The sequence below is a fragment of the Tursiops truncatus genome, chromosome 4 (genome assembly GCF_011762595.2).
Source record: "Tursiops truncatus isolate mTurTru1 chromosome 4, mTurTru1.mat.Y, whole genome shotgun sequence".
Lineage (NCBI taxonomy): Eukaryota > Metazoa > Chordata > Mammalia > Artiodactyla > Delphinidae > Tursiops > Tursiops truncatus.
The window spans coordinates 77,548,645-77,564,484 of record NC_047037.1 but is presented as its reverse complement, the minus strand read 5'-3'; positions in this window follow the sequence as shown (position 1 = coordinate 77,564,484).

Genomic DNA, 15,840 nt, shown 5'->3' with positions numbered 1-15,840 from the left:
ATGGAACTAGGAGTATAGATTATAGAATAAATGTCCCCCGAAAACTTCTTTAAAAAAATGTGTTCCTACAAGGATATTTTCTCTGTGTGTCATCTTTTCTTCCATAATATTTTTTCTGCCCTTTTCCCAAATCACTCAGTCTTGCATTATCTGTTTTTATTCATTCATTCTTCTCATTTCTGGGTTCAACTGGGAGATGATTTAAAAATAAATATATGGTTGAAATGTTCACGTATAGACCTTTCACTAGTTTAAAGGGCCTACTTATAAAAATATTGAAGTAGAAATAAAAGTTTATCTTACGTAAAATTTTACTCAAATTCTATTTCCTTTTGAAAAATATTTTGATACAGAACATCATTCTGAATTTTTTTTTCATTCTGAATTTTTAAAAATAAATTATTTTCTCCTCCTTAATCTAGAATAATTGTGGAAATTTAAAGAATATTGGGTAGTAAATAACTATTTTGTTATGTAAGTAAATTTTTTACAAAGCCTTTAAAAGAAGAAAGCATTTATTTTTCTCCTTTGGGAAAAAAGAGTTTAAAAGAGTTGTCTTAGACACTAGGGTATCATGAGATGAGGATGTAATCTTTTACAGTTTACAGAGTATTTTAACACATATTAAACTTGCTTGATCCTTGTTAAAGTATGAGAAATAAGCAAGAGAAACATTATTATTACCGTTTCACAGATGAGGAAACTAAGACCAGGAGAAGTGAAGAGATTTTTGCACAGTCAACTAGCAATTTAGTGGCAAGAAACAATTTGAAACTAGATTTTTGATCTCTTAGGTTCTGTGTTCTGTGACACATGGCTGCTGCCCCCTTTCCCCCTCACCTCCCCCGTACCCCTCCACCTTGTCAACTGCCCTTCCCATAGTGCTTATAAGGTGGCCTGTTCAGAGAATATACTCAGGAAGATATATTGAATTAAGAATTCTGGCTGTACAAGCCTCCACCCTCCTACCCAAGTGAAAAAATTCTGGATGGCCATCTGTTTAGTCAAGCATGTGCCTGATGGCTGTGGGAGGATCGACAACTGTACCACCATGGATTCAGGCCCCAGAGAGTAAATATTGAAACATGTGTTTGTTTCTGTACATGTGTCTCAGGGCTCAGTGATGGGCACATTTCAAAGATCTAAATAATAATAGTGATGGTGATGCTTCCAGCCCCAGTACTATTGCAGTACCTGAGCTTCACTTGAAGAGCTGTGGCCATTTTGCTGATTACACAGTCTCTCTCCCTTTCATGCTATGTCTCCAAAAATCCCTGCTGTTCCCATACTTGCCTTGGTTCTCTTCTTCCTACTCTCACAGCCATATTTTCTCTTTTGAAGGGGCCACTGTGTATTCCCAAGGATTCTTGACAATTGATTTCTTCCAAGGAGATGCCTAAATTCCCATTTTTTCTCCTCTATATGTTGGGCTACCTCACTCCATGTATCAGTTAGAATCAAATAACACATCATCAGGATTTTATGAGTATGGTATGTATCGGGTGTTATGGGAGTATGCAAAACAAATGGAAAGCTGTATCTTCCCTCATTACAACTGGTTTAGAAAGTAAAGGATGAGATCACCTAAGAAAAGCAACATTTAAATGGGTGCCAAGTGTTATATGTGATGGCACTTGTAGGAGAATCAAGGGAATTCTGAGTAAAGGTATCAGGTGGGGTTACACAGGGGTAGATTTAAGGAAGAAGAGAAAAGAGTGTCAAGTAGTGATTTAAGTGTGCTTAGACTCAATAATTTCCATGAGCACTCATTCCCAAACTACCCCAAATAAACATACTATCCAAGCTAAGAAAAACAAGTTTCCTATACAATTTCAGCAGTAAAATAAGACCCGTAACTACTCCCCTCAGATCAGGTTGCCATATAACCTGAGTTCCTCAAATTTAAAAGTCCTGGAGGTATACTGAGAAGAAATGAATTTCAAAGAAAATGATGCATGTAGAATTTTATTTATTTATTTATTATTTATTTAAGCAGCAAAAGGTAGATTATTAAATTATGTAACTGAAAAGTCCAGGGGATGTTCTTGTTGTGTGTTTGTTTTTCGTTTTGATGCATGTAGAATTTTAGAAAAAAGGTTAAGGAAGATTTTTCCATTTGGAGATAGAGGTTTGTACAAAGCCAGTAACAAGCATGGAGAAAGGAGATATGGCTAAAGCAAAAAGAAAGCCATGTCAGGTTGTAGGGAGAAAAAAAATGGAGATTGGAAAAGGGTAAACTGATGGAGGTTCCTGAAAGCCAGTTAAATGATAACAAAGGCTAACATTTCTCAAGCCTCAGTTATATACTGGGCTCCATGTTATGTATCACAATAAGATAGGGTACTATCTTAGCTCTACAACAGTCCTACTGTTTTGCCGAAAGATTTATGTTCTGCTGGAAGACTTACTTTCGGTTTTAGGTTTAGAGGATTTACTGGCAAAATAACCACTCCACACTGCAATAAGCAAGAAATAAGGAAATTTATTATATTAGTAGTAGGTTACAGTATAAGGACAAGCTATATATATATATATATATATATATATATATATATATATATATATATATATATATATATATATATATATATATATATATATACACACATACATCATTGACTTGGGAGCACTTACATCGCCACATACGTTACTAGTTTGAGAGAACTTTCATCACCAAATTGAAAGAACAAGCATCATCATCAACCTGGGAGAATTTGCATCACCAGTTTGGGAGAACAAGCAATACATAAAGAGACAGAAGCGCATACATCAGCAATTTGGGAGAACTTCATCCAGATCCAAGCAATGCTGGGGAGTCCCTGGAATAGCAATCTGAAGTCACAGTTGGGAAGGTCCTGGGTGGTGCTTCCACCCAAAGGGTGAGACTCTAGAGTGTCGTCCAAAGGAATCCTGCTTTTATCGCCAATCTGCAAACTGATAATCATCAGCTTACATGCAAATGTGTAGCTCTGGCTATTATGTTAAATGCTTGTATTTCTAATCATAAGTCTCAGAATGTTCACTGATCCCCAGGAACTGGCCAGATTCCCAGGGCCCAGGAAGCTTTGTGACTTACTCCCTTTGCTGGTTCTCAAAACCTGCCAGACTTACTCCCTCCCCTATCTGTTGGTTCTCAAGACCTACTTTCGTGGCTTCTGCTGGTCAGCAGTTTGGCATGTAACTCTTTTAAGGTCTCTGTTCAGTCAAAGGCCTATTATTGCCTATGAAGCCTAAACAAGACTATTTTTATTAACTTCCCTCACACCTACCAGAAAGTATTATGAATCCTGTTTTAGATGATGCAATAAAAGGCTTAAAAAGGTTGACCAAAGTCACACAGCTAAAAAGTGACACATCTGTCTGAATCTGCAGTTCATGTTCTTTCCCCTTTTCAAAATTTGAGTGACAAGTAGTTTAGATTGACTATGCTAGGAAGCTGGGGGTATTTACAGGTTTTATTTTTCAATTCAATTTTACTTTTGTCAGAATAATATGTGCAAATTGTTTTGAAAGTCAAATATAAGACATAAGAAAATTTATCAGTTCCCTGTCCACTTCTCCCTCCCTGCCTCTGGTACTGCTCCTCAAAGGCAACCATGCCCATTTCTTTTAGTTTTTTTTCATTCTATTCTGTTTCCTATATTTCAAAATGAAATACTTGACTGCTGTTTATTGTTTCATCATTTTAAAACATTATCTATCGATATCTTGTTTTTGTAGATGAGGATTTATCTTTTATATACCTCTACCTCTTCTTCCTCTGTCTACTCCATCCTCTCAACAATCATATAATTTGGGAGGGGTAAATTAATACTTAATGTTTACATTATGATGATGATATAAATAATGTTTACTGCTTAGCTAGGTATTGTACCCTGATTATGTTTCCTTCTTGTATACCTCTTTGCCTTTTTTTTTTGAGTAAGAAATTTCCTTGTTTTTTTAATGACTTTGTTTCTTATCCACTTACTGCTAATTCTTTCTAAATGAACCATAGATTTTTAGAAACATCTCACAATACTATTTCTATATGGTCAATTTCATCAGATAACCTATCAGTTCCCCACCCCCCCTTTTTGTGGTCTTTGAGAACCTTCTTTCTGCCCCCATCTCCTGCTCAAATCTGGACTTGTTATCCTACTATCATCTTTCACTGCTCCCTTGTGTTAGAGTTCATGTTTCCTGAATTATGTAACTCTTTATTTCTCAGTTTACTCTGTTGCTTTTAGTGGTGCACATCTCCCAGAAGCATCCTAAGAAAGGGTATATGGAAGGTCCAGTTTTGAGTCCTTGAATGCCTAAAAACATCATTAGTCTGTTCTTACAATTGATTGATAATTTAATTTAGCATAGAATTAAGGTTAAAATTTCCCTTAGACTTTTGAAGGTATTTCTCCAGTATCTTACAGCTTTCGGTGTTGATGTTGAAAAGTCCAGTCATTTCCAATCCTTTCTTTGTGATTTGTTTTTTTCATCACAATTTTCTCTTTATCTCTTATGCTATCATTTTCTATGAGCCTTGGTACTTGGCTCTTTTCTTTTTAATCTTTTCCCTTCTATTATTCATCTCTTTGTCATTTATTCTATATTTGAGTGCTTTCCACATCTTTGTCTTCCAAGCCTTTTATTGCATTTTTATTTTTATCATATTTTTGTTTACCAAAAGTTCTTAGCCTCTAATTGTTCTTCCCTTCCCATTTTTGCTTCATAAGTGCAATAACTTTTCCTTTTTTCCCACAGATATTAAATCATGAGTATTTTGTTCTTGGAAATTTTTTTCTTTTCCTTGCATTTTCTTCTATGCTCTTTTTCTCCCTGTTTGTTTTGGTCTATTTTTCATGTTGAAGGCTTTCTTTACGTGTCTGGTCACCCTAGCCTGACCATTCATATTTAAGAATGACATACTATAAAACTGGAAACTCCATGAGTGGGGGCAGTGTAGGGTGATAGAGCAGTCAGATAGCTTCTTCATTGAGGACCTTCAAATGCCAGTATTGAGTAATTATGTTTTTTCTGAAGTCATTCAGTTTCTACAGAGAAAAATCCCCAATCTATTTTTTGAGGTCAACACTCCAGCCTTTGTGAAGAGAACTTATAGGAGTAAGCAGAGGGGAGGGGAGCAGTCTTCCTATTCAACATTCAGATTTTCATTTATTTCCAATATTTTCAGCTCCGAACCTCACTCCTCCTCTGGTGATCCTAGGATTCACAAATTCAGGGTCTCCCTACTCTGTTTTTTCTAGGAAATAAATCTCTAGTCTTAAGCAAAGATAAAAGAAGAAGCCTAGGAGCTGTAAGCATTTGGCATATTGATTTCAATCAGTCCCCTCTTGTCAACGTCGTTTTTGCATCTGCATCCAGAGGCTCCTGTCCTTCCAAGTCCTGAAACTTTCAGCGGTCTTCTGGAAGAAATCGTCCAACTTCTCATTGGTATCCCACTCTACAAGCATTTTTACTGCTTCCTCTTTTCTGCTAAAACAACTGTTATCCCTTCATAGACAGAGCTTCTTTTCTTTTCACCTGAGTTAAAAACAAGACCAATATTACTTTACCTTCATTTTAATGGAGTTTCTGAGATATAGAATACATATGTGTATGCCTAATCTGTCATGTTTAACATAGTCACAGTTTGGTTTCCCTGGAAACAGTTGCTGAGTTAGTTTGAGGTTCAAGGTTAGAGATCAATACTTGTGAAAGGAAAGAGGAGGAAGCAGGATTGAGCAGAGGTAGAAGTCAAACCATGATGCAGGTCTGACAAAGCCTCAGGCAACCCAGCAAGGAGCTCTGTAGTGAGCACTGCTAGTCAGAACTGTTCTTGATCCAGTGGCAATAGCTGGGTCTTTATACTCCTGCCTTACTGGAATGTGGGCTGCCCTGGGAAGGGTGTGACCTTGGATGTAAAGGAAAAGCTCATTTTTCCACCTGTGCTTTTCTCCTGTGAGTCTCCTTTACTACTCACGCAGAACACTTCACTTCTGACACTTCTGGTCACCGAATGTGTGGAAGTTTACTCCCACAGCAAGCAAGTCTCTGCAACACCAGCTGGGCGTCCCACAATTTAACTCAATTATGACACTATCTACCGAAGATAGTGCCAGATCCCACAGGATAAGGGCTCAGACCCACCACCTCCTACCTTACTTTAGATGCCTACTCACAGGGAGTAGGCCCCCAGGTTACCCACAGCTTCTGTCCAATTTGGCTACAAATCAGAAGTTCCCACGACCCCCTCCTCCACTTCAATTAATTTCCTAGAGTGGCTTGCAGAACTCAGGGAAACATTTATATTTAACAGTTTATTAAAGGATATGATAAAGGACACAGATGTACAGCCAGATGAAGAGATATATAGGGTGTGGTCTGGGAAGGTCTGCAGCACAGGAGCTGTGGTCTCCATGGAGGTGGGGTGTGTCACCCTCTCAGTAGGTGGATGTGTTCACCAACCTGGAACTCCAAACCCGGTGCTATTTGGATTTTTATGGAAGTTTCTTCATGTACTCATAGTCAATTACTAACTCCATTTCCAGCCTCTCTCCCCTCTCTGGAGAAAGGGAGCAGGGGGATGGGGCTGAAAATTCCAAGCTTCTAATCATGGCTTAGTTTTTCTGGTTACCAGCCCCCATCCAGGAGCCACCCAGAGTCACTTCATTAGAACAAAAAATACTCCTAGTGCTCTTTTCACTTAGGAATTTACAAGAGTTTTAGGAGCCCTGTGTTAGGGATGGGGTCAAAAACAAGAGGCGCTCCAGGTGTTCTTACCACTTAAAAAATTACAAGGGTTTTAGGAGCTTTGTGCCAGGAACCAGGGGCAGAGACCAATGTATATATTTTCTGTCATCTCACATTGGGCAAGGCAGCTCCCTAAATCTGAGGGTAACCCTGAAGGACCTGATAGCTGTAGGCTCTCTGCTGACTATGCCCCTCACAGCTGGGCAGCAAGTCCTTCCTTGAAGGGGGATGTGGGTAGTGTATCTCCATGTCTATGATAAACAGGAGGCCCACAATAGGTTTTCTTTTAAAACAGCTTAATAGAGGTATAATCCACATACTAAGTGATTCACCTACGTAAAGCATACAATTCAATGGCTTTTAGTATATTCACAGAGTTGTGCATCCATTACCATAATTTTAGAACATTCTCTTTACTACAAAAAGAAACACTGCTCCCCTTATCTGTTACCCTTCAGTCCTCCCGTCATCTCCAGCCCTAGGCAACCACTAACCTACTTTCAATTTCTATACATCTGCCTATACTGAACATTTCATATAAATGGAATCATACAATATGTAGTTCTTTGTGACTGGCTTCTTTCACACAACATAATGTTTTCAAGGTTCATCAATATTGTAGCATACATCAGTTCTTCAGTTCTTTTTATTGCTGAAGAATATTCCATTGTATGGATATTATTTATCCATTTATCAGTTGATGGACATTTCACTTATTTTCACTTTTTGGCTATTGTGAATAATGCTGCTATAAATATTCATGTACAGTTTTTGGTGTGGACATATGTTTTCATTTCTCTTAGATATATACCTAGGAGTAGAATTGCTGGATCATATGGTAACTCTATGTTTAACCGTTTGGGGACCCGCCAAACTATTTTCCAAAGTGGCTACACCATTTTCATTCCCACCAGCTGTTTATAAGCGTTCCAACTTCTCTATATCATTGCTAACATTTGTTATTGTCTATCTTTTTAAAATTATAGTCATTCTAACGGTGTGAAGTGGTATCTCCTTGTAGTTTTGTTTGGCATTTCCTTGATGGCTAATAATGTTGAGCTTCTTTTCATGTGTTTATGGGCCATTTATACAACTCTTTGGAGAAATGTCTATTCAAAGTCTTTGCCCATTTTAAATTGAATTATTTGTCCTCCTGTTATTGAGTTGTAGTAGTTCTTTATAGACTCTAGATACAAGTCCTTTGTCAGATATATGACAAGCAAATATTTTCTCTCATTCCATAGTTGTCTTTTCACTTCCTTTATGATGTCCACTGAAGTACAAATGTTTTAAAATTTTGGTGATGTCCAGTTTAATGTATTTTTTCTTTTGTTGTTCATGCTTTTGGTGTTATATATAAGAAACCATTCTGTAATCCAAGGTCATGAACATTTACATCTTTGTTTTCTTCTATGAGTTTTATAGTTTTAGCTCTCACATGCAGGCCTTTGACCCATTTTGAGTAATTTTCGAATATTGTGTGAGATAGGGGGGCCAAATGTGGATATCTACTTGTCCCAACCACCATAAATGTTAAAGCTTGAGAATGGCATGATTAATTTTTTAAAAAGTTAAGAAAATAGCTATTGAACACCTATTCTGTATGCAGCACTATAATAGACATTATGAGATATAGGACCACAATCCTCTTTCTGGTTATGAGTTTCTGATTCTTATGCACTAGACGACTTGCCTTTAAAATTTTACTTGTTGATTGCTAGTATGAGAGTGTTGAAAAGGATAATGGTCATGCACAGGGCATTTAAAACATGCCACTTAATAATTCTGCTGTGGTTGACCTCTATCTGTTCTGCTGTGGTTGACCTCTATCTGTTAAAAAGTTCATTTTGAGTAGACTTGTTTAAGTGCCTATGAATTCAGGAAAAATGGCTTGGGTACTTAGTATTTGTCAAGCATTGAATTAAGTACCGGTGATACAAAGACATATGAAATATGTTCCATTCTGTCATTGCGCTCACAGTATAGTGGGAGAGAGTGACACATTCTGAAGAAATTTCAACCCACTGTAAACCATCATCCTATCTCACAACAAATCATCTTGTCCATGACAGTCTAAAAGCCTTACTGAAATCATAATTTGTCTTTAGAATTTCTTTTATTTAGCAAACCTCTAATCTTAATGAAAGAAAATAATTTTTTTTTTAAGATCCCATACTGGGTCCTGATGGTCACTACTTCTTTATCTATGTGCTTATTCACCATTGTAAATAAATCTGTTTGTAATTTCATACTTGTTTGTCCATAGTTCCAAGTCATAGAAAAAGTTGCTCTCTTTTACCTTGCCACTTTTGTTAATTAGGTAAAGTTATCTTTTTCTAATCTCTAGGCTTCTTTACTATCTTCTATGATTACTAAACATTAATCTGTAATGGTTCTGTAAAATTGACTTTTCTTGCTAATTTAGTTAGGAAAAAATTTCAACCTTACATATGACTTTTTACATAAGAGTCTTCTTTTCCATTTTAGTAAATGCAGTCACTTTATAGTGGACCAAGTAGGGCAGGGAGATATAGTCCAAAATCAAGAGCTATAATGAACAAGAATTTACCTTATATGAGGTAGGAAAAACAATTTAAAAAAATAATGGATGATGGTGACTCTGTAATTTAATGGAATGGAAAAATAAGTAAGAATGAGTATAAAGACATTTACAATGTTCTAATTTTTAAAGCACAGCATATATTTTTGGTGCTAAGGATCCTAGTAAAGGTAGCAAAAGCTTATCTGAGCCTCAAATCTCCTTATCCTAAAATAAACATACTTTGGTCTGAAGACATGGTGCAAGTTCATAAGTGTCTTTCCTACCATTTCTCTCAAATTCCGGCCTCGCCTTGGCTATATGGATTCTGGGAGTCTGATTATATTCTGTTTCCTAGGAACTGGCCTAACTGGCTTTCTCAATCCCTCTCAGAGCAAATTTCTTTTCTTCTGGCTCAAAAGTCCCAGAATTGTTTGAGTTCTTGCATTTAACTTGGATTTCTCATCCCAGAGATGTGCTTTATTTACAGGCATGGCAAAAGTAATTGACATGAGTTCCCCTCTTGAGCTCAGGTTATTGATTCTCACAACTCTGGGTAATTTGAAGACATGGAATTACCAGGGAACGTAATGTTTCTTCAAAGTTTGAGGATTTTGTAGAATGAGTGAATCTTCCTGACTGTCTATCACCTATTATTGCAGATGATGTACCCAGCAGAGGTTTATAAGATTGCACCAATTCATTATGGACTTCCGAACATGCTTTAAAGTTAGTCTTTTAAAAAAATTGAACCCATGATGTCTAATTTTTTCTTGTACTTGGTCTCCTTCTAAAAATATAAAGCTATAGTAAATATCCGCAAGTGAACTCAGTCTCAGTAGCTGGGTTCCTATTAACAAAGATTTTACTATAAGAATACTCATGAAGTAGAAAATGTTATTTTTTTAAAAAAGTGATTATAAGCCAAACTCTACCAGTGTTCCCAACTCATGATTAGAAGTGAAATATCTTGTCTTTCCCCTGATTTTCATGTGCAAACAAAGAATTGTGTAAGCAGTATTTTCTGTTTATCATTTTTATTATAATTTCACTGTTTATGCTGCACCATGTTGAGAGGAGCATTATATGTGAAATCACTATGAATTATTGTTGGCAGAAAGAAGAACAGCCAGAATAAATGATTAGAAAAAGAATGAGGCAAGGGTCTGGTGGAGATAGGTTGCAGTGCTGCAGCTGCTACCTCAGCATGAGAACAGAGACGTGTTATGCACGTGGTGGGGAACACATGGTCTGCTTCCATCCTTGCAGAGTTCCTATTTCCGCTGAGTTCTCTGCTGACCCTAGTTCTCAGCCCAGAAAGAACTGGCACAATGTTTACTGCCTGGAGGGATCAGAAATAAAGACCAAGGCCCCCATGGTGCCTTTGAATAAGTAAGCTTAGAAAGCCACAGAAGGGTGGACAGATTGCTAATAGCAGTGGGAGGTGGGTGTGCCTTCTATAGTATGGTCCTAAGTGAGTACTGTCTATGGGCAACCAGAAAGAAGAGTCAGATCTCTGCTAGAAAAAAAAATTTCATTGCCTGGGTAGGGACTGATCAGAGACACTGGCCCTCTGTATGTGTACTGTTGAGAGGACTGCTTAGGAAGAATGAGCACACATAAGCAGCCATTCCCCTGTTGGAAATTGCCTCTTGGCATGGTGAGCTCCTCATTTTTCGCATATAACATGTTGGCACCTAGACACAAAGCTCCTTGGAAATTCTCCAAGTGCACTTTCTGGGACATGCCAGGTTCATAGCAGTCACTTGGGATCACAGAATCTTAGAATTTAAAAGTCAGAAGGGACCTTAGAGGTCATCCAGTTAGCTGTGTATGCCCAACAGACATGGAGTGAATCATGAGTTTTCATCAAGTTTGGCATCTGCTTGTGAATTTACATGATGTCACTTCAATGCTGACAAAAGAACAGCCCAGCTAGAGCCAACACTTGTGTGGGATGCTTCATCCACAGGCGTTAGCTGGTTAATTTGATGAGAAATCAGTTCTTTTTGACTCAATGGACTGCAGCATCAGACTGTTGCCTGGTCTGGGCTTCATTTTCCTGTCACTGTCACCATGATTGCTGGGGCTCTGATCCTATCCTTTCTCCACTCTCCTGCTGACTTTCTGGTGGCTAGCTAATTGGCTCACTCTTCTCTCCTCTGTCCAGCTCCCCTTGCACTCTGTATTCTCAAATTTCTCCTCTCAAATCAGGGAGAAAGAGGGGCATAGATCAGGCCTCCTGTCTCAGGATGAAGGTTGATTGTCCATCTTCCCTCAACCTGAAGTTCCTCCCTTCTCTTCCCCTCATTCTCTCCCTCATCAGCACACTGGGAGGATTAGGCAATGGGAACACCTACACTGATCCTGATTTCAGCCTGTGGGTCAGGGCCTGAGACCAGGCCAGACATGGAGAGGGAACTGCAGAGATTTAGTTCCAAAGAAGACCTTTGAGTTGGGTAAAGACACAGGAGTCTGCAACCTTAAATTAAGGGGACCTGCAGCTATAGCAACAATGAACCAGAGGTGGGATAAGCTTCAGACCTTTCTCTTAAAATCACTTGGCCAAAACCTGTCTCCTCACCCGAGGCCATGAGCCCAAGAGAAAGATACATACACATCAGAGAGATGAACATTAAGGTCAAAACCAGAGAGACAAGTGTGACTGAGATAAACCAAAACAGGGAGACAAATTTTACCTTGGGGATGAATAAAAGCAACGTTTGTCCATTCCATTTCTAAATGAATAAGTAATCCTAATCTTGTTGGAGAATCTTGAGAGTTATGATAGTTAAACATTTGTACTAAGGGGGAAAATCCCCATAAATTCTGAATCTGTGATTTTCAACCTTGGCTGTACATTGGAATCATCTGGGGAGCTTTAAAAATACTGATGTCTGGGTCCTAGTCTCAGAAATTCTGATTTATTTGGTCTGGGGTGCTGCCTGAGCCTTGGAATCTTTAAAATCTGTCTAGGTAAATCTAACTTAACAGTCAGGGATGAGAACCAATGTTCTGAAAAGGAATGATGATAAGTAGCAGGGAAACTTTCCAGAGATTAAGTTTCTTTTTCTTTATTCTAGGAAGAGAGATACAATGAAGCATCTTGGAAATTACTTCAGGACTCTTTTAGAAGGCAAATTACCTTGGAATCTGAAGTTGGTTCCTTTCAGACTGGCAGGTGTATAGGAGCCCTGGAGTCTGAACTCAGCAGTCACTGTCTAGATACAAGGGGATATGACATTAGATGCTTTAGGTTTTGAAAGTTCAAAAGAAAAGTCTACTCAATCCTCAGTTTCAGATCCTCAGAGAAAAGAGATAGTGGTTCAGGGTTGAATGATGTCCTGGCAGGTGTCTGTATATGATTTGCTTTTGCTGCTCTGTGCCTGAAATTCCATTCTCTCTCTTATCAAGTTCCCAGCTCAAATATCAACTCTCCTCCCTGTAGTTTTCCCTGACCACCTCAGGGAAAATTAATCTACCTTGCATTCCTAGAGTACCATATGCATATTTCTATTCACGTACTTGTCACATTGTATTACAGTTATTTCTTTACCTGCCTGTCCTCTTTCCCAGCTAGACTGTGAACTTCCTAAACTCAGTGACCTTTTCATCTTTATGTAATAAATGTTGAGAGTACCTGACATATGATAGGTGCCTCACAAATATTTTAGAAACTAATCAGAACAACAGATTATGTTCCTAGACTAGTTCAAAATCCTGTTTCACTTACAATGTAATTGAAATAGATATACATTAACAATAGAATGGTAGAAAGCAATCATATGAAATCATCTCCATATTTAAAGTACTATGACATTGGTTTAAATACACAGAATAAATAAGAACATAAAATATAGAATATATAAATTTCTCAGCATGTTACCAGTCAGTGGTCCAGGCATCATGTGGAGTGGCTGGAGGTGAGGCTGGGAAGACTGACTGCAGCCTACTGTGAGAAGCTGTGTGTGCTGTAGGAAGCATTTGGAATTTACACCAAAGTGTTAAGGAGCCAGAGAAGTCCTCCAAGCAGGAAATAACAAAATCAGATTAGTAATTTAGAAAAGGATCAATGAGTTTAGAAAAGGGTCCATCTCATGGCTTTCTGACAGATTTAAAATAGTGCAGCAAAGTGTGATATCAGGTAGGAGGCTACTGTCCAATTAAGAGATGGCAAAACGTGTCCTCTATTCTTAGTTCCAAATAATAGACTTACCAGTTGTTACGGGCTGAATTGTGTACACCCCAAAATTCATATGTTGAAGTCCTAACCACCCTCCTCTACTACTTCAGCATGTGATTATGTTAGGAGATAGTGTCTTCAAAGTGGTACTTAAAAAAAAATGAGGTTATTAGGTTAGGCCTTAACCGATGTGACTGGTGTCCTTATAAGAAGAGGACATAAGGACACATACATACACACAGAGGGGAGACCATGTGAAAATACAGGGAGAAAACAGCCATCTGCAGCCAAGGAGAAAGGCCATAAGAAACCAATTCTCATGACAACTTAATCTCAGACTTCTAGCCTCTAAAATTGTGAGAAAATAAATTTCTGTAGTTTAAGCCACCCAGTCTATGTTATGTGTTATGGCAGCCCTAGAAAACTAATACACCAGTAAACTCTTAGGACACGACCCATTGGTAAGTTGTATACTGCTGTTATGTATTATTTTTCATGATTGGCTGCTCTAGGGCTTGGTACAGTTTAGGGGCTGGAGAACAGATATTTTAACATACAGTGTGTGACTAAATTGTAAGATAAGAACATCCTAGAAACCTAGGGTTTGAAAGCACAATATGAACCTTTCAAAATCCTTGAATAAAGATATTTTTCATCCATTTTAGCTTTCCCTCAATGAATATATTAGAAATTGATATTTTTCACTTTCTCTCCCCCTCCCCTCCCATTCAACTTCAAACATGCACTCACATCCACTTAATTGTATAACCTATTGAGAGGATCTGCAGTATGACTCTGTTGGTAGCAAGTAACCCTGTCCCACCATGGCTACAGTGACCACAGGAGAAGTAGTCATCTGACTCAAAGAGATCTAATGTATAGGCAAGGCTGACCAATCAGCCTCTCTGTCACACACACATGCATTAAGAACCAAGAAGCCTAGAAGTTGAGGGCATTGGCAGCTGAATACTGTTTATGGTGGAATCCTAGACTGAAAACTGAGAATGACTGTTACTGAGGTTGATTTGACTTTTCTGAGGCCTCTAGGTTTGTTAGAGATCTGTATCATTATAATAAACTCCAAATCCCCCCTATTTTTAAAAATTTAAGTATAGTTGATTTCTAATGTTTTGGGTGTACAGCAAAGTGATTCAGTAAGTATATATATATATATATATATATATATATATATTCTTTTTCAGATTCTTTTCCATTATAGGTTATTACAAAATATTGAGTATAGTTCCCTGTGCTATACAGTAGGTCCTTGTTGTTTACCTATTTTATATATAGTAGTGTGTATCTGTTAATCCCAAATTCCCGATTTATCCCTCCCCTCCCTTTCCCCTTTGGTAACCATAAGTTTATTTTCTGTTTCTGTGAGTCTATTTCTGTTTTGTAAATAAGTTCATTTGTATCATTTTTTTCAGATTCCACATATAAGTGATATCATAGGATATTTGTCTTTCTCTGACTTACTTCATTTTGTATGATAATCTCTATGTCCATCCATGTTACTGCAAATGGCATTATTTCATTCTTTTTATGGCTGAATAATATTCCACTGTGTGTGTGTTTGTGTACATATATATACCTTATCTTCTTTATCCATTCATCTGTCAGTGGACATTTAGGTTGCTTCCATGTCTTGGCTATTGTAAACAGTGCTGATATGAATTGGGGTGCATGTACCTTTTCAAATTAGAGTTTTCGGCTTTTCCAGTTGTATGCTCAGAAGATTACTTGAGTCATTTTAAGAAGCCTTCTCTTCCCTGCAACCACATGTGACCTAATACAAAGGATAAAATTACTTCTATGGATGAGATTAAGCTTTAGAGACCAAAACCATGAATAACTATTGGTATATGCCAAAATGTGTGTAATTCTACATATCCTTTTATTCTTTAGAATAGAGGACAAAGTTCATACCATATAGAGGGGGCAGAGTAGAGAAAGAAAAACAAAGGTGGTTAAATAGCTGCTTCTGTGATTCATGTAAACTTTCTTTTGAATCTTTTAAAAATAATATTTTCGGGCTTCCCTGGTGGCGCAGAGGTTGGGGGTCCGCCTGCCGATGCAGGGGACACGGGTTCGTGCCACAGTCTGGGAAGATCCCACATGCTGCGGAGCGGCTGGGCCTGTGAGCCATGGCTGCTGAGCCTGCACATCCGGACCCTGTGCTCCACAATGGGAGAGGCCACAACAGTGAGAAGTCTGCATACCGCAGAAAAAAAAAAACCATAGTATTTTCATTTATACATGAAAGAGCACATATGTATGCATATATGCATATGCCAAATTTACCAGAATACTGGATAGAGTGTTACTTAGAAAAGAAAGAAGGCAGAAGATATGGAATTGAAGCATGAAGTTCCATGATATATATAGA